Source organism: Uranotaenia lowii, chromosome 2 (genome assembly GCF_029784155.1).
Source record: "Uranotaenia lowii strain MFRU-FL chromosome 2, ASM2978415v1, whole genome shotgun sequence".
NCBI lineage: Eukaryota > Metazoa > Arthropoda > Insecta > Diptera > Culicidae > Uranotaenia > Uranotaenia lowii.
Genome location: NC_073692.1, coordinates 264,384,896 through 264,403,466, shown reverse-complemented (window position 1 = coordinate 264,403,466; position 18,571 = coordinate 264,384,896). Strand labels below are relative to the sequence as shown.

The 18,571-nt window shown below is 34.6% G+C and overlaps 1 protein-coding gene across 2 annotated transcripts in view; it reads right to left on the bottom strand.

The window, feature by feature from the left end:
• The window catches only part of LOC129743982 (calpain-C), a 109,080-nt gene that overhangs the window by 22,872 nt on the left and 67,637 nt on the right, over positions 1-18,571 (bottom strand). Inside the window, exon 2 of one of the 2 annotated variants that reach the window (XM_055736245.1) lies at positions 6,788-6,836. The exons of the other annotated variant lie outside the window; for it this stretch is intronic. The gene's annotated coding sequence lies outside the window, so the exon portion shown is untranslated. The remainder of the gene's footprint in view (positions 1-6,787; positions 6,837-18,571) is intronic. 2 annotated transcript variants of the gene reach the window in all.

The window sequence follows — 18,571 nt, the reverse complement described above, 5'->3', positions numbered from 1 at the left end:
CGCAGCGTTCATCTTTACGTCAAACTCCACGTCAAAAATGACCGAAAAGCAGAGTCAGAGCTGCCAAATTTCAATGTCACTAGTATTTGACTATTTTGTTCTACTAAATGTTAATTAAGTCAAATTTTATCGTTTTACTGAAGAGACTATAAACAAGAAGCCCAGTATTAACGAATTACTGTGGGAGAAATCAGATAGTCTATTTGTTTATGTAATCTAAAAATATTTTACTATAGTTCTATGATTCATAAAAAAATCATAATAAATAATTCATTACAAATATAAATATTGATTCGAATTTATTTGTAATTTTCTTATTGATGCAGTTGACATTGTTGGTAAATAAGTTATGGTTGTTAATATCAGAAATTATTTTCTCTCAAATCATATTAAAATTTGTACTAACATAGGAATATTAAAAAATCTAAATTTTGAAAAATCCTCATACTTGGCACCACTGTTTGATGTCGTTCGCGCGCGTGTTGTTTTTCAATTGTTGCTTTGTTTTTTTTTTTTGCATCTCGTCGGGGATCCTGCGAAAAAAATGGATCGGAGGACTACGAAGGTCATCATTCCGAAGATTAAAAAGGAACACCAGTTTCCTTCCTCCAGCCATTCAGCAGCTCAACACTTCAACTACGGAGCCATGAGGCTCATGAAAGTATCGAAACTTCCGGCAAGGGCAGCGACGATGCCCGGGAAAATTTCACCACTAAGCCGCCGTGGGAACATCGGATTGCTGTTAATAACAGGTAGGTGGATTGAGTTCTTAAAAAAAATCAACAGTACTAGGCCAGTTAGCAGAACAGAAAAGAGAAAATTTACAGAATATTAGAACTTATTTCATTTTTCGCATATTCCAGGTTATGGATTCCAGCTGTTACCACATTATTCGGAGTAGCCGGAAAGCCGTAAGAGTTCTTCGAACTGGATGGAGGATTAAATTTTATAAACATTTAAACATTAAAGGTATGGATTTATGGATAATTAATGAATAAATCATAAATATCTAGAATTATTGGTTCTTTCACTTTCAATCCGAAAATTCCTGGTATTCACGAACGATTCCAAATAACGTACGCATAGCGTAGTAGAACGTTAAGACAAATCTTTTCACGACTTCAACCTTGAATGTCTCTTTAACAGCGTACTTCAAGAATTACTTTAACAATTACAGTTTGAAGTGCGAAATATGTTTACATGAGCGATTTTTGGCCGTTATCTCAACTGTTTGATGAACAGTTCCTCCATATAAGTGCTTTAACAGTTTTTAACAATTACATTACCTAACAACATATTCAAAATACAATCAATTCGGAATTCACGATTCAAGCAATTTATTTCACAGTTCATATAATCGTTTGCTAAGCGTTTTTTTACGCCTCATCAAATCATCGTTTGACTATTTAAGAAATCGTTTGGTTACGATCCTTATTTATGCGGGCAACAGGCAACCTTATTTTTTCAAATAGGGGAGAGTGGGGATACTTGATCCCCTTTTCTTATTTTCACCATATCTTTTTGGAAAAATTTAGCAATTCGCCGTCTTTGACATTTTCTGACAACTTGTAACTTCAAGTTTCTATGCTCCAAATATTAGAACGGTACTTGAATCCGTTGATGAACTAGAAGCATTTTCGTGGGAGTAAAAAAATTGCGATTTTTCTGAAGTTAGGGGAGACTTGATCCCCTATTGAAGGAGACTTGATCTTTTATTCAGGAAGCCCTAATCCTTGTATAAAAATCAAACAAAACCCCAAGATAGAATGTTAATTGACTATTTTGGTCATGTTTTTTCTCATTTGACAATTTATAGCAGACATACGAAGAAAATTCTCCAACTTTGTCTCAACCAACGCTAATGACATTGCATACTTAAAGGCGCTATTTTTTTATAATTAAGAGAAAGTTAATTATTTTTGCTCTATTCTTCAGACAATTGTTTGATAAATATTAGTTTTCGGATAAACATTAGTAATTTCGTAATCAACAATCATAACGATCAATTCAGAAGAAGAATATGCCGTTTGGAAGGGGGATCAATTGTACCCAACTCTAGGGGATCAATTGTACCCATAATCAACATTTTAGAAAACTTTTCCTGAAAAAAGTTAAGAGTTTTCCATTGCTTTAAAAATATGGCATAATGAAGTTCATTTTACGCTCGAACGATTGATACATTGGAACAAATATTTTTTTCATAATTTTCCCATGTAAGGAACATTTTAAAGTGATAAAAAAAGATCTTCAAGTTATATTTTGTGAAATTTTTAATACAAAGTTCAATTACTCAAACAATTATTTTGTTAAAATTTTGTAAACTACAAACATTGTTATTTTGTTCATTTTGGCACATTTTTCTAGAACATTTGATCTTTGTGAGATATTCCATTTTCGAGATATAGCTAAGGAATCAAGTATCCCCAGGGATCAAGTATCCTCATTCTCCCCTATGTTTTGTTGTTTAAAATACGTTAAGCATAGCTATTTTACCATGTGCTCAATTTTGCTGCGCATAGTGAATTCGACTGCGTTTTAGTAAAATTGTCAATGAAATGATGCATTGTTTTACTTCTTGCTTAGTAAAATTGATATGTTTCATGATGAAACTAGTATGTGTTATGATAATAAGATTAGTATGCACGAGGAGCTTGATTGAAATAGTAAAATTACTATGCATGTTTGTTTGTTTATTTGCACGCATGCATTATGACATTACTTTAAACATTAAAATTCACACTTCCGACACACGTCGGTCAATGTTAGTGTGTTCTCCCGATGCTCTGGAAAGATTTTGAAAGTTATAAAACTTGAAAGCAGCTAAAAATTTGTTTGTTTACTCACGGTTTTGATAATTAATGATCATTAATTAGTATAAACAACAAAAATGTTTACCATAGTAAAATTATCAAACTGATGTTTTTGAGTCAAATATGTTTCGTTCTCAAAAGTACCATGTGCGTGGTATTTTGTTGATATGAATTGGTGCCACAACGTCTGAATTACTATGCGGACGCTATTTGTAATAGAAATTATGATGATATTATCATGCACGACCATAGTATTTTCGCCAACAAACATTGAGAGTTATCGAAAATTACCAGGTACATAGTAATTGCAATAATGTTTCAAGCGCACTTTTACAAAATTGATGTTATATTTTGCGTGGTTGAAAATACTATAACGCAGAAATGGTAAAATTATCATGACAACGTCTTTGAAATTGCCACACAATTTTTTTTCCGTGTAGATACAGTAGTGAACTGGTGTGCGGTAAATCTTCTAGTTTTGAGTGTTGCTAAGTGTTGTACACAGCAAAAAATTTCTAAAAGTATACGCAATCTAAAATACGAGTGATCTACTTTTTGACCAGTGTAATTCAAAACTGATGTAATTTTACACTCTTTTTGATCTATTTTAGAATCGTTGGTATAAACTCAATTTTGTATGATGTATGTTTACACGCCCTGATCTAACAAATATATCTCAATATAAAATTACATCGAAAACAATGTAAAACACGACAGATTCATTGTTTTTTTTTTTTCGCGGCATAAATTGTTCTGTTTTTATCCGAGATAGTTGTTTTTTGTGCGAAAAGAAAAAAAATCGCTTCCGCAGTTAATTTTGTATTAAAATCGAACGAAATTCTTTCAAAATTGAATTAAAAAATGGTAGGTTATAGTTATAGACGAAATGAAAAAAATGGAACTTCAAATTCTCTTTCGATTGCAGGAATTGCAGTTTTATAAATGGATCAAAAGCCGAATCAATGTTGAATGTTTCTAATGTTTAGGCGATTCCGATTACTATGCTGTTCCGGAAGGATTCAAGAATGCTGCCTGACGCTGATCGGCAAAACATCGCCCTGCTGGGGTTTCATCGGACACAACCACAATTCCAGTGCCAGTGATGGTGGGTGTTTTTTGAGTTTGCTGTGTATCGAAAATATATGTTAAATAAAATGACCCATGTGGCATATTTATTCATAAACAACACCTAAAATCTGATTATTGAAGAAAGATTCGTAATATTAACGTTAATATGTTTTGAAATTTACATCATTATGTATTTTTACACGACGGTTTATGTCATCCGTTTTCGTGCATTGTTTTCGATCTAAATTTACACGCCTCAAAAATAACATTGTTGAGAAAAATACACCGTGGTAGAATTTTATAAGAAAATCGATGTTCCGTTTTCGTGCATGGGTTTCGATCTAAATTTACACGATTTTTTCTTGCTGTGTATCATAACATTTGGAAGCGGGAAACAACCTTTCTTGAACGATTGTAATATTCTGGGCGAACAATTGCATCGTGCAGACAAAATTAAAGATCTTGGTGTTATTCTAGAAAGAAAGTCATATGACTTTTAAGCATTACTACTCTGCAACTGTCGAGAAAGCTAACCGGATACTAGGATTTAGCTTACCTTTAAGCAAAGAATAGTCTCATCCTGTCTGCCTGCGAGCTCTATACAGCTGTTTGGTTCGTTCAACATTAGAATCTGCTAGACTAGTGCAGTGGCCATTTGAAGCTGTGTAGATTGCGCGTTTTGAAGCAATTAAAAGAAGATTTGTATGATATGCTGTTGCCTTGGGAGAAACCTTTAAACCTACCACCATATGCTCAGCGTTGTGCTTTACTGGGACTTCACACACTCTCGGATCGTCATGCCATCGGCCAGTTCGTGGCCAGGTTAGACAGTTTCGGTGTTCTTGTACGGCCGATGACATAGTGAGTGCGATGCGATGCGAAACGGCGATTCAATGCGGCGAACCACATTTGATGAAAATGTATGTAATTCGCTCAAACCTGACATACTCAACGCTGCGAAGCGCTGCGTTGTCAATTTGTTCCGCCGCTCGAGCTCGCATTGGCCGCGTTCGCCAAATCGCATCCCATCGCTTTTACTGTGTCATCGGCCTACGACGGAAGTAGGAACCTGGTTAGGGGTGCCAGGTGGTTTTGTCATAAATCAGGACACCGCGAAGAAAAAAATCAGGATTTTTCAGGACACATCTGATTTTATGGAAATACTATGCAGCTCTGTATGGATTGCGTAAATAAAGGCGAAGTACTGGTACTGTAAACGCCTTAATTTATGCAACAGACGTGAGCAGCTTCTTGGCTGGCTTACAGCTCATACTGAAAAGCACCATTTAAATATCTTCTGAACCGAAGATTACCATCGGTTAAACTAGCTTGATTAGTTTATTACAGATTGTTTCAAAGTTCTCATAGTTTAATTATAATTGAGATGCTTTTTCAAAATTCAGGACATTTTAAGGACAAATTTCAAAAATTAGGACAATTTGAGAGTTTTCAAAAAATCAGGACGGTTTCTAGAAAATCAGGACAAATCCTGATAAATCAGTCCACCTGGCACCTCTGACGTAAGACAATGAGGTAACTTGAATGAGAAAAATAAATTATAAGGGCTGTCCCAACGGTAGATGCAAAACACGGTTTTCGACCACGCTAAAACATTTCGGCTGGCACCGGTGGTGTATATTGCTGTTTTAGCACAGTTATCGATTTCAAAATTCCCAAATTTGGAACAGGATTTCAAAATATACGACAGACCGATTTAGTTCACGGTGAGAAAATTTTAGCCAACAATGATTTCTTTCACACATGTTTGAGTAACATTGGGTGTGATAATAGTTTCTTTTTGAGATATTATTTGAATGTTTTTTTTTCGCTTCAACCACCCTATACGTAACATAAATTGAGAATAGATGTTAATAAAAACCATATCAAGTATAAATAATAGATGTCACATTATTCTCGATTTAATATAATTGAATAAAAAGCTTTTCATTTGGGCTCGACGAATTAGTGAATCCAGTCAGCGTTCTAAAATTTGAAAAAAATAAACGAAAAGAAAATTTTAATACTTTTTCGATGAGGTAAAATAAATGTTTATTGTTTGTTCTATAATTTTTGTTTTATTTGAGATATTGAGAGATTTTTAGTTTCGTATGGATTGCTCGGAGTTTTCGTCAATATTAGCATATTTTTCTGTATCCATACATAAATTTACAAATAGTGAAACAAGTTTTTGTCAAACAAAAATGTCGACAAATCAAGGGAAAATTTCCTTTGACTTTGGGATGAACATTTCTCGTTTCCTTTATCAATGTCAGCAATAACTTGAAAAAAAATTGCTTTTTCATTTCATTTCAACAAAACTTTATTCCATTGATTCAAAGCAATTTGATTGAATTAATTGAAGAATTGTTTCAATTGACCTTTTTTCCTCGTTGTGTAGTCATTTTTGCTTTTAAATTAATGAAATCCTGGTAGAATAGTTGAAATCATTGTTCTGTCAAAAAGAATATTCGTAGAATTAATTTTAAGACAACTAACCGTGAAACTCAAAACTTATGCAATTTTTCCAATAAAATGGGTTTTTTCTTCTCGATTATTGAGTGTCTGCAATGAAAGTGTTTCCGTTTTAAATTTGCTCCTACACCGGTGGGGAGTGGGTGTTTTAGCCGATTCTAAAATTTCAAATTTTGCTTAAACTGGTATACTTAAAACCAATATTTACGCCTGAACCGTTGCAGGTGCTCTAAATAGATTCAAAAGTACGGAATGGATTGATCTGTCTCCTACAGAGTTTCATTAAACCGTATAAGAGAAATATTTTAATAATCAAAAATCAGTATTTGAACCTAGGAAATTCGTTTAAAATAATGAAAACGACTTCCTCAAGCCGTTGTCCTAGGCGCCTCTACCCTAGGTTATTTTCTGAAAACAAATTGAAATAGTTTCATACCTTTTTCACAAGTTTACTCCATGATAGCACCAGGATTATGGGAAGATTTTCTGGAAAAAAGTAAAAAACAAAAATTAGCTCGATAATTTCGCATGATCCGGCCATCATCAGCAGCAACATATCCCATCCATCCCATCTCATCAATCTGAAACTTTCTCAATGTTACTTCACTCTCAAGCAAAGCGGTTTCGGATTGTCCCCCGGGGGCCAAAAACCTGCTTCTCCTCCCGGGGTTGATGGAAGGCACTTGAACTTTTCGTTCGCGCCCGCCGTTTAACCATTTTCCTCGATCGACCGGTTTTGGCGTTTTGCCGACCGATTTCGTCATCTCCAATCTATCCGAACCGACAACCAACAAGTTAAATAAATCATGTCCATGAGAAGAAAACGAAAAAATAAAGAAATATCCGTACGGCAGATTTGGAGAGACCGTTGAATTTTCACTTTCACTCCAGCAATGTTGGGGCGAGTTGGATCTGGCTGGGTATATATTTTTTGTCCGATATCTTTCCGATCGGCCATAGAGTAAAACCTCAATCATCAGCCAGCCAGGGCCCGCTGATTATGTGCCAACCATTTATGCTGTTCCGAACGAGTTTCCTTTATCCACTTCGGGTAATTTGAGTGCCATACCAAATATCACGGTGCGGTTAGGTCATTTAACCACCCGATCGTAAATGGAACCAAACTGTTGAGATAATAATATTCAATGGCGCTGATCTGGATGGAGGAGATCTTGTTTTGTTTGATACAATGTTCCAAGCAGGTTGTTAGGTGCAAAAAAGACACTTAATACTTAGTGGAGTAATCATAAAAAGCTCAAACTGTTTCATGAGTAAGATTTTTAAGGCCTTTAAGTGTATCAAAGGAAAATATTGCAACACATAGATATCCGAAATAAAATATAACTTTTCTATCTCTACTATATAAATTGAATTTTAGTGAAAATTGTTTATGTAGAATTTGAATTAAAGAGAAAATAATTTATGTACAAATAATATTCCAAAACCAAAAACCAATTTTCATTTTAATATCAATATTTGGTTTCTGTCTGAATACTTATAAAAATAAAATTCTAAAATACAGGTTTAAAAAATTCACATTTTGTTGTTATGCCAAGAGTGCTTATTCAGATTAATTTGATATAAAGGGTGATACGGTCAAAATTTGGTCAATATCAATTTGATGTATTTCTTTCAATTTTGCATTTGAAAAACCTGAACACTCCTCATTTTGAAGGTGTGTGTGTGTAGAATGTTGCTCCTATTTTGATTTTGGAATTCACTCTTCAGTTGTCAAAATGCCGTCCAAGGAAAAGCGTATCAAAATTTTGCTCGCGCATCGCGAAAATCCGAGCTACTCGCACGCAAAGCTGGCAAAATCGCTAAAAGTTGCCGATCCCGGAGGCTGCACACGATGATGCTGACGAAGTTTGACTGCGTGGTAATGGACATCAAAGCCGACTACAAGCAGCTTCCGGGACAGGAGTTTCATACGGCAAAAGGAAGGGGAAATGTAGCAGATATTTTCAAGCACATGAAACTGTCAAAGTTCGCGAAGAAATATCTGGTTTGGCAAGCTATCTGTACCTGTGGCTTGAAAAGCAGCATTTTCATAGCTTCCGGGACTGTCAACCAAGAAATTTACCTGAAAGAGTGTTCGAATAAACGTCTGCTGCCTTTCCTGAAGAAACACGGTTGTTCCGTACTGTTTTGGCCGGATTTGGCATCTTGCCATTACGGTAAAAAGGCCATGGAGTGGTACGCCGCCAACAACATGCAGGTGGTTCCCAAGGACAAGAACCCTCTCAACACGCCAGAGCTCCGCACAATTGAGAAATACCGGGCTATTGTCAAGCGGAACCTAAAGAAGACCAAAAAACTGCTAAGGATGAGCAGCAGTTCAAGGCAAACTGGCTTTCTGCGGCGAAGAAGGTGGACAAGATGGCAGTACAAAATCTAATGGCAGGGGTTAAGCGTAAGGCCCGGCAATTCGGATTTCGAAAAGCGGAAGCCTAACTGAATATTTTTCCTGAATTTTATACTAATTAAACTTGAAAAAGAAATTTAATATGATATTTCAAATAAACGATTTCACCGATTTACACGCGTTTTCCCTTGACCAAATTTTGACCGTATCACCCTTTAGTCGCTGAAATTTCTATGATCAGGATTTGAGGTATATCGCTGAGAATGCGGGGGTGTTTTCTCGTTCCAGTAGAAAGACCGGTTTTTGCTGGTGGAAAACTTCTGATCGAGTCGCGCCGCCATAGATACAAAGTTCTCCGCTAAACGATTTAAAACTGCCACAGCAAGGTCGTAATTTACTTTCGTTTATGGCAGACACTTCACACCAGACAACACAAAACATCACGACTGAGGAATAGGGGGTCCCAGATATGGGCCGGTTCGAGTAATCCTATTTTAGACTTAAAGTTTGCGGAATATTGTTCATGCCCCTTTCCGATAGTCATGCAAATTGGGCATTAGCAGGCATCTGACTGTGCATATTGGTTTGGCATTTATTTTCACTTCATGTCCACGGTAGAAAAAAAGGATCCATGCAGAGATGATTGGATCGATCGATAGGCAGCCCCTTAGTGAGTAGCCACCGCGTTTAGTTTTGCATGACACCGTAAATAGAAGAAAGCTTTAAAACAGGTTTGGCCCCAATCATTATTATGTGATTTTTTTCCTTTCATAAATTGAACTCGATTTGCCATTCGACGCGCAAAACCAAGACAGCACAATTGGCGTCAGCGGCGATTTTTGTTTCGTCTATGCCTTGAATTGGTAACTCGCTGCCACAGGCTGGTCTTGGCACAATGCTAGAGCTTAATTAGTTTTGAATATTGAGCCTCATATTCTATCAATGGAGCCTCTATTGGAAAGTTGAAGAAAAGATTTTGAAAGTTAAAGTACACTAGTTGCCGCAATTTAACTAACAATACTGAAGATTATTTCTAATGGAGAATACTAGAAAACACAAAAAATGCAGTTTGTCTATTTAAGGTCTATTCATATTTTGCACTTTTTTCATATTTTGCTAGATTTAGCCGTTGAACAATTTAAAACGAATTGTAGAAGAAAATTTCTTCTGAGGAGTCGAATGAAGGCTTTTGAGACACCGCACGCATCTTAAAATGGCCGTTTTACAATCAATTTCCCAACATTTTTAATATAATTCAAGAAAACCATGTTCGGATTTGAAATTGTTTAACCAAATGATACTCATCCTATGCGTTTTTCCCAAGGAATCGAATGAAGGTTATTTAAGATTTAAGCCACCGCAAGCATTGTTGATTGGCGTTATGACTATTTTTACCCTCAATTCCCCTTATTTTTTTCAATTAATAGAGAAAAAAAACAAGTTCGCTCTTGAACATTTTGAATCAAATGAGTTTCGTGTGATTTCTTCCGACGCACAGTGCGGTAACCAGTGGACAAAAGTCAAAAATTTTAGTTAATCAAACATTGAATTCAACTTTACCAATTGATTGGAAAGAGGTTGGAGTTTAATGAACGTACTTGCTTTTGACCAAATTTTGCTTCCTACACGCGCAGCATTGGTTTAAAGTCAATGCATTAAGAAGGCAAGAAACAATTTTTTTTTCGAAACATACACATTTTTTTGAAACTTTTGTTTACCGTTGACAAGTTTCGCAGCAAATTCAAATTCTTCGTTCTACAAGTTGAAGATTTAAACTCATCGCATGTCGTATTGTGTTTTTTGAGAGAGAAAAAATCGTTTTTGATCTTTACAGCTACCTCTGAATCTACCATTATTTTTGTAAATTTCATCAACAAAAATTTCTAAACTTCAGCTAGACAGAACAAATTCGCGTCACGAGACGTCACTACCATTTTACACTCAAATGCTAGGGAATTTCATCCTGAACACCCACTATGCTTGCTGAATTGCGTTTTTCTGCGCTAACAGAGATATGAGCAACTCACGGAGGGTAATTTTTACGCCACAGAAATGATTTTTTTTTTCGAAAAAGAACCGCTGTGGTAAAACGAAAACCGAAATCAAGTGAATTTTTCTTCTTGAACTTATCACTATTATATTTAAAAAAATATATGTTGAAAAAATGGATTTTTTATATGCGGTTGTGGCTTCAAATCTCATTGAAAAATTATAAGAAGCTTTGTGGTTTGAATTTTGAAATATTTTGACCTAAGATAAAGCATACATCGGCCAAGTTCCCGTGAGTTCCATATTCGCTTGAAAAGGAAATCGTTGTATTCAGTTAGTTTCTATGTGTAACATTATCAGTACCAAACTAAATCGTTCATGGAAGTAAATATTTGACAGATCCAAAGGATCTTTTATAAGAAAGATTGAAAATCTTCTTTGAGACATGGATTTTAAGGCTCAAAAAATAAAAATTGAGAAAAAACCTTCAAAACACAATTTTTTTGACGTATTTTCAATAATTGAACACTCAGAAAAATACTATTATGTATGCCATAAGATTCTCTTATGAAGTGGCGCCATAAGAAAAATTAATGAAATTCATAAGATTGTCTTATGACGCGAATGAATTCTGAAGATGAACGCCTACTTCAATGAGAGGTTGTTGCTTTTCATAAGAGATTCTTATGAAAACAGTAAATCACTTTCTAATAAGAAAAATTCTCGATATTTCATGCTGAAAACATTCACTTTATTGTTTGCCAAATTTGTTTAAAATTAAATCCTTCATGGTCACCATCAGCAGCGCATCAACAGATAGCTCCATCAAAGTTTTTTTTCGCCGCATTTCAATCTTCGACCTTTCGTTTTTTGCCGATCAGCTTGCTGAAAAGTAAACAAATAATGTATTTTAGTTTACTAATATATTCAACGTTCACACCAAAAACATCAAATCGAACTTACCATTCCGGAGATAACAATAACATTTAACATTGAAGGAAAACTATAATAACTATGAACTGGCGATTGCTTCGTACTGTTAGATAATGAAAAAAAACTGATGCTATGAATGAATGTGTTCATCATTTTTTCACAATGCCGTTTCTTCTATTTTTCATAAGAACATCGTATGAAAACTGAAAGAATTTCATAAGACTCTTATGAAAAATTAGTTTGGACGCAAAAAAGTGGTTCATAAGATATATCTTATGAAATTTATAATAAGATTTCCTCTGAGTGAACATTTAAACACATATTTTATCGAATTAAATCTTTTTACGACTTTTGTCCATCGACTCTATGGGATCACCGTACTGTGCGACGAGTCGAATGAAGACTGTTTGAGCTCCCGCACGCTTTCTATAATGAAGTTATGGCCGGTTTATCCTCAATTTCCCAATTTTCTAATATGGTTCAGAAAAGGCTTGTTCGGACTGAAAGATTTTGGAGCATACGAGACCTATCTGGTGTGTTTTTCGCTGAAGAATCTAATGAAGGCTATTAAAGCCACCGCAAACTTCGGAAAATGAGTTATGGCTGTTTTAAAATGTTTTCTAAATTGTATGTTATGGTACAATTGATCATCAATGATCATGATCATAGCTAAGCATGAGATTACCAATATTTATCCAATTACCTACTCATATCTATATTATACATAATTTCCTTGTAAATAGGATTCAAAAGATTGTATTCGCCTTAAAGTATGCTGGATTGCAGGCAAACTTTTAGAGTTTTCTTTTCTTAATACTTATAAATTGATAAATGAGATCTTCAATTTTCTTTGATCTTGTCAAAGATTAGGGTCACCAGAATAAAGAATCAAATCTCCTTCAACTTTAAAAATATCAATATATTTTCGCTCCCCAAAAATCTCATTTTGTAGAGTAATGTATCGTTCTAATTTTTGGAGCACATAAACTTGGAATGAAATGCTGTCAGAAAAAAAGCAAAAGACAACGAGTTGCAAAATTTATCTAAAAAGATATGATGAAATCATGAAAATGGGATCAAGTATCCCCTATGTATTTATTAGTATTAAAAAAAATCCTGAAAGCACTTTGAATTTTTTAGTAATTTAAAACTAGCTGACCCGGTAAACTTCGTTCTACCTTTAACTTAATAAATCATTACAAATGTTTAACATCATCTACGCGTCCTTAGCTCTTTCGCAAGTTTTTTCTATTCTAGTGAATTAATTTATACGAAAATCGCCTTAAAATTATTCGAAATGTGTCCCATTTAAAAAAACGAACACACACATATAGGATCTCAGTGAAACTTCATGTTTCTTTGAAGAGATCTGAATTCTACTTAAGACTAAAGCGTATATCTTTCAAGGGTTTAATGGCTAGTATTGTGCTGATGCTAACACCACCAGCCCACAGAAAGAGTACTATGTGTGCCGTGATCGAGACTCGATCTCATAACCTCTGGCTTAGAAGACTTGAACGCTATCCTCTATGCCACGGTCGGCGGCTCATTTTAAATCTGTTTTAAATGAGAGCCTCCCTTCTACTAAAATTGAGAATCCTGAAACTATTATTCAAACCATCTCTGACCCGAAAACCCCTACGATACCAAATTTCAATTATTTTAGGACCGTACCCTGACATATGGTCCTTATTTCTTCTATAACTCTTGAAGGAGTGATTGGCTCATTTTGGTGTCTTGAGGCTTGAGGTGAAAGTTGTAAAACTAATTTGACTGTAAATTGGTATTTTTTGCAGATTTTTAACCCCCGGTGCACTTGCGTACGATAAGAGAAGAAGTCTCTACATGTGAGTGCAGTTGTTCGAAAATTGTTAGTTTTTGAAGTTTAAAAAGAGATTTATTGTCACTGTTTCTTTAATAACTCTTGAAGAAGTTTTTGGCCTACTTTGGTGCCTTCAGATAAAAGTTGTGATGGACTATAAAATGAAATATGTTTCGAAAATGTTGGTGGTGCAGACGGTACTTTTGGACGTTGTTTTTAACATATTTACTTTATTTTATACCGAGAATCAATATATATTTTTTTATTAATATTTTATGTTGACAGCTGGGTAAATTTTAATGCGTTTTGATGTGCTATTTTTATATTCTACGTTGAAAATTGACAAAGTTATGGGCATTTGAAAAGAGGGTAATTTTTTTCCAAAAAAACGTTATTTATCTCGAAAAATAAAAGTCTTAGAAATCTGCAAAAACACATGTTTTCTTATGATGCTGAAACGCACAAAATTTTAAATTTTGGAGAAAATTCGAAGACTTCCGGCGCTAATTGCCAGATAATAAAAAAAAAATCCCAACTCTCAAATTGTTTTCAATATAAAAAGAGATTCAATTTATTGACAATTTTGAAACTAACGTTTCAAGGTTTTCTAAATTTTGGAAACTCGAGATCATTGTTGCAATTTCAAAACTCATTTGATATTTATAATAATTACTGATTTTGTGTTCTGAACATATAATCTACATACTGTTTTTATGTTTTCAATTTTATTTTTTGTCACATTTAGAACAACTATTGAACTATTTTTTCTGTTTCCAAAATTTGAAAAGAAATTAAAAATCAGTTTCAACACATTACAAAAAACGATTTTTTGTGTTTTTGAATATGAAATTGAAATCAAATTTATATTTTGAACTAAAAATTAAGTCATTCTGTTTTGGCTCTGATTGTAACTTTGTTTCTCAAGTTTGTATATGAATTGCATGTGTAATTTATTTCTCAAATTTTGATTTGAAGATTTTTTTTTAATTTGAGACACTGAATTGTGGTTCTGAATAAAATCTGATTTCATGGTTCGAATTATACTCTCGATCTCTTACATTTATATCTCCATAGAATTTAAATTTACTTCTTTTGGGTTTTTTTTTTCAAATTTTGGATTCTAAGTCTGATATTTTTATATTACTTCCTAATTGTTATGAGGGAAATATTTCTCCTACTTTCGATGAAGCACATACCAAGCTATATACGATGTAATAAAAATATTTTATCTTCTATTTTTTCTTAACCCTCATCCGCATTAGATTTCATTAGCCTAATCAGCACTAGGAGTGTCAATTTGACACTCCAAGCTAAAATCGTCATAACTCTTTTTATATCTAAGCGATTCGATGAAAAATTCCCGTTAATTCAGTTTATGTTGCATCAAAAATCTAAAGACAACAAAATGTCAGAATTAGAATAAAATTTGTAATGATATTTTTTTCAAAAGCTCTACCACCGCTCAAACAGTTTTTACTAGCAATCTAATGAAAAGTAGGTTTTTCAGACCACTTTTTTGAACTTTCTGTGACCATTTCATTAAAAAAAATTGTAAAAAATATTTCTTGGCTTCATGATGTATACATTAACTTCAGCTTTCATATGCATACAGCAAATATTTTTTGGACATGTAATATATGAACTACAGCACTTTTCCTGAGGCATGTTTTTTCGGATTTTTTTTTCTTTCATGCTGAATAACGAGAAAACTAAAAGCTTTAGCTATATATAATGTTCTAAACATATTTTACTGACATTACAAGGTTTCTATTGATATAAGTTTTGTATGAAGTTTAAAATAATTCAAACGAATTAATAGATTTTACCCTTCACTCGGAAAAGGGAGTTTTTTTGTCCAGGCTTCCAGGGTTCCTCCATAAATAAAGTAAAGATGCAATATGTATTAAAGAACTTTTGAATTCATTTAGCGTCCCCGAAGATTTTTTCTTTTTTGAAGCTTCTGAAAAAAGTTACAAGCCTTCAAACTTGCAGTAGTGTCAAAATGACACTCTAATGCGGATGAGGGTTAACTAGAAAATTTTAGTTGCTAATTACGAATCGAATTTTGAAATTAAAAGCTGTTATAAGTTTTCATTTTCGATTAGTGGGCTTCCCGATCCCGATTCCGATCCCGATCCCAGGCTCCCGATGGCGGCCCTGCTGATGATCGAGAAGTAAAAGGCAGAAGATTATTTGCTAACAACACTTAGCTTTCCATCAAAGTTCGAAATTAACAAATGGTACTCATTAGATTGCAACATAATTCTATTTTTTAGAATGTGGAAATTCTGTCGTATTGCTTCCAAAACTCAACTAATTATATTCCCCTATAAGCCAAGAGCTAAGATTTTTTTTTTAAATTTGTATTCGAAAATTTCTTCGATTCGTTCGATAAGTACAGTGAGCGAAATTTGAATAGTACTGCTTTGTGTTTTGCTTGTAAAAATATGAATGATTGAAAATCGTCAAAATTGTCTACAACATTCGTTCACTTCCAATGGTGTGCTGGTATTTTTTTTTCGAAAATGTTTTTAATTCCATTCTCATTATACCATACTTATTTGGATTTTCTCACAAAAATCAAAAATGATTAGCTCTGGCTCTGGTCTATCTCAACTTGTCTTATTGCATCAGAGAGAACATGTATCCGCCATAATCTATGCGCTAATCTGCTTCCGACATTTTGTCTGGTGTTCATCCTGCCGAAAAATGCCTTCGTTTGAGATCATAACTTTTCAGCTACGAATTGGTGGTTTAGATATGTTTGCTGATTACTATAATTAATCGAATTAGTAGCCTCCAGTCAGTGGACTGAAATGAAAGCCACCGTTAATGTTCGCAGATATCTCTCAATCTCACAGCCACATTCGGCTTCTAGTGAAAATATCTCGAACCACTTTCCTATAGAGCTATATTAATTCAAACATATATATTTCTTCCATCCGATGACCGGATACGATATCTCAGCACGGCTCCGGACGGTCGGATACGACATAATTACCCCGGACCAGACCCGATTGGGCCCAAACAAACTAGTCCAGGTAACTCCAGAGGAGCAAAAAGGGACTCTCAGAGGGCACAGCCGACTGACATCATGGTTTGCTCGATTTACCTGCGAGTCAGACGACCAGATCCAATCTCCCATCAGAAGTTGCGCCAGAGTCACCACGCCATGCCATTAGGCCTAGTTGCTCCCATCCATTCCACACAGACTTGGATTCACTTCCAGTCAGCCATATAGAGCGCGCTGCCAAGAGAGACGTCTTCGTTTAAAATCGCAAATGACTTCTCCCGTTGATGAGTCTCATCATGTGGTTGGCCAAGTCGAACGAACGAGTTTAGCAGAGCTTCATATGCCTTTATGCGCGAACAGATTATGCTATGAGTGAGAGTACGCTTCCCTAGCTGCATAAAATGTGTGTCACTTTGACGAACGAAGAAGAAAGTGTGATGCTTGTACGGAAGACAGACTACTGACCGCCTTTTCTCTTGGGATTTTTTTTCAGCGAATCACGAGCAAAAACTGGAAAAATGGCTCATACTTGATCATGATGTGCATATGTGCTGATAAGTTCATTATCATTAGGGTTGAATTAGAGTTGAATATCTTGAAAGTTGTTTGGGGACAGAACCTATGAAACTATACTTACTGCCGTGATATGTCGAAGCAAGGCCGAGCTTGTAAATCCCTAATCTCACTCCCCACCACCTCCCCACCCATGGAGATTTTTTCCAGGTAAAATTTTCAGATCAAGAAATGAATTTGCTATAGTATCCCGGAAATTTATTGATTCCAAAAGGTGTTCAAAAACAAGTAACAAACATGTGAGAAAATTTGCTCGCCTCCGCCGGAATTTTATCTTTAGCCGTGATTGGGCTAAAGACATTTCATTTTACGACACTATAGGGTAACGGACTTATTTTGGACCAGGTACATATTTTGGACCACCTTGTAGCTTTTTGCCAATATTTCTCTCATAAATTATATTATTCATAAAAATTTTGAACAAATATAGTTAAAGCTTCTTCTTATGATTCTAATCACATCTAAAATTTTATTTAAGTAAGCTGTTAAAAGCTGTTGAAAATTAAGTTTTGATTTTTCACAGTTGGACCGAATCAGGGCGATTTCATGAGGACGTGCCATTATTGGAGCCAACTTTCAAAAGGTTTGCTGCATAGCTGTGATGAATTTTACAAATACAAACATGTTCACAGCTATGATAAAACACGTGAAAACTATTTTGCAAGCTCGAAAAAGCAAAATAACTGGTATTAATAGTAATTTGACCCATGTCGAAAATAGGTCCTACTTTATTCCTTAGTTACTTATATTGGACCACTCACCATAACCTGGGCATTTAACTTGATGTTAAATGTTCATGAACGTAATAAGACGTTGTACGACGATATGAAAGAATTATGCACTCTATTTCAATCACTCATTATGAATAAAAATTGAAATTCAAGCATGATTTTATTCAATCAGTTCGCCAAAGCCCAAACTCGCCATTAGACGAGGTTCACTTTAATCGGCACAAAACCAAGCCAATCATAGTTTTAACTTACTTTTTGTGCACTATGCTTTGAATCACGTGAATCTAACAATCTACATCAATGCCAATCAATGTTTGATAAGCAGTTGTGAAAAGCTACAGCTTAAAGAAGCCTCAAAACATGAAAACTTGCACTTGCACCAATTTTTTATTAAGTCATTGTTTTTTATGCTTCATGAAAAATTATTGAAAGTTTGGTCTAAAAGTTTCGACCATTTAGTATTGCCAGTAAACTGAGTGCATTCAGGAATGATTTTCGAGGAAAAAAACTTGGGTAGGGGAGATGAGGGCATAACGAGCACCCGAGGCATAACGAGCACCCGAGGCATAATGAGAACTACGCTTTTCTACGAAAGTGCGTATTTTCCTCAATAAATTTTCACGAGGATTTGTTTCGTACTTCCTATAGTATTAAATTTTCACAAAAACAGGAATCTCCTTATCATCTTTACAGAGATATTTAAAAAAAACTAGCTTGGTTCTCAAGTTACGAAAATATTATAATTTTTGAGCACCACGAAATAAGCTCTTATGATCTTAAAATAACCTTGATCTA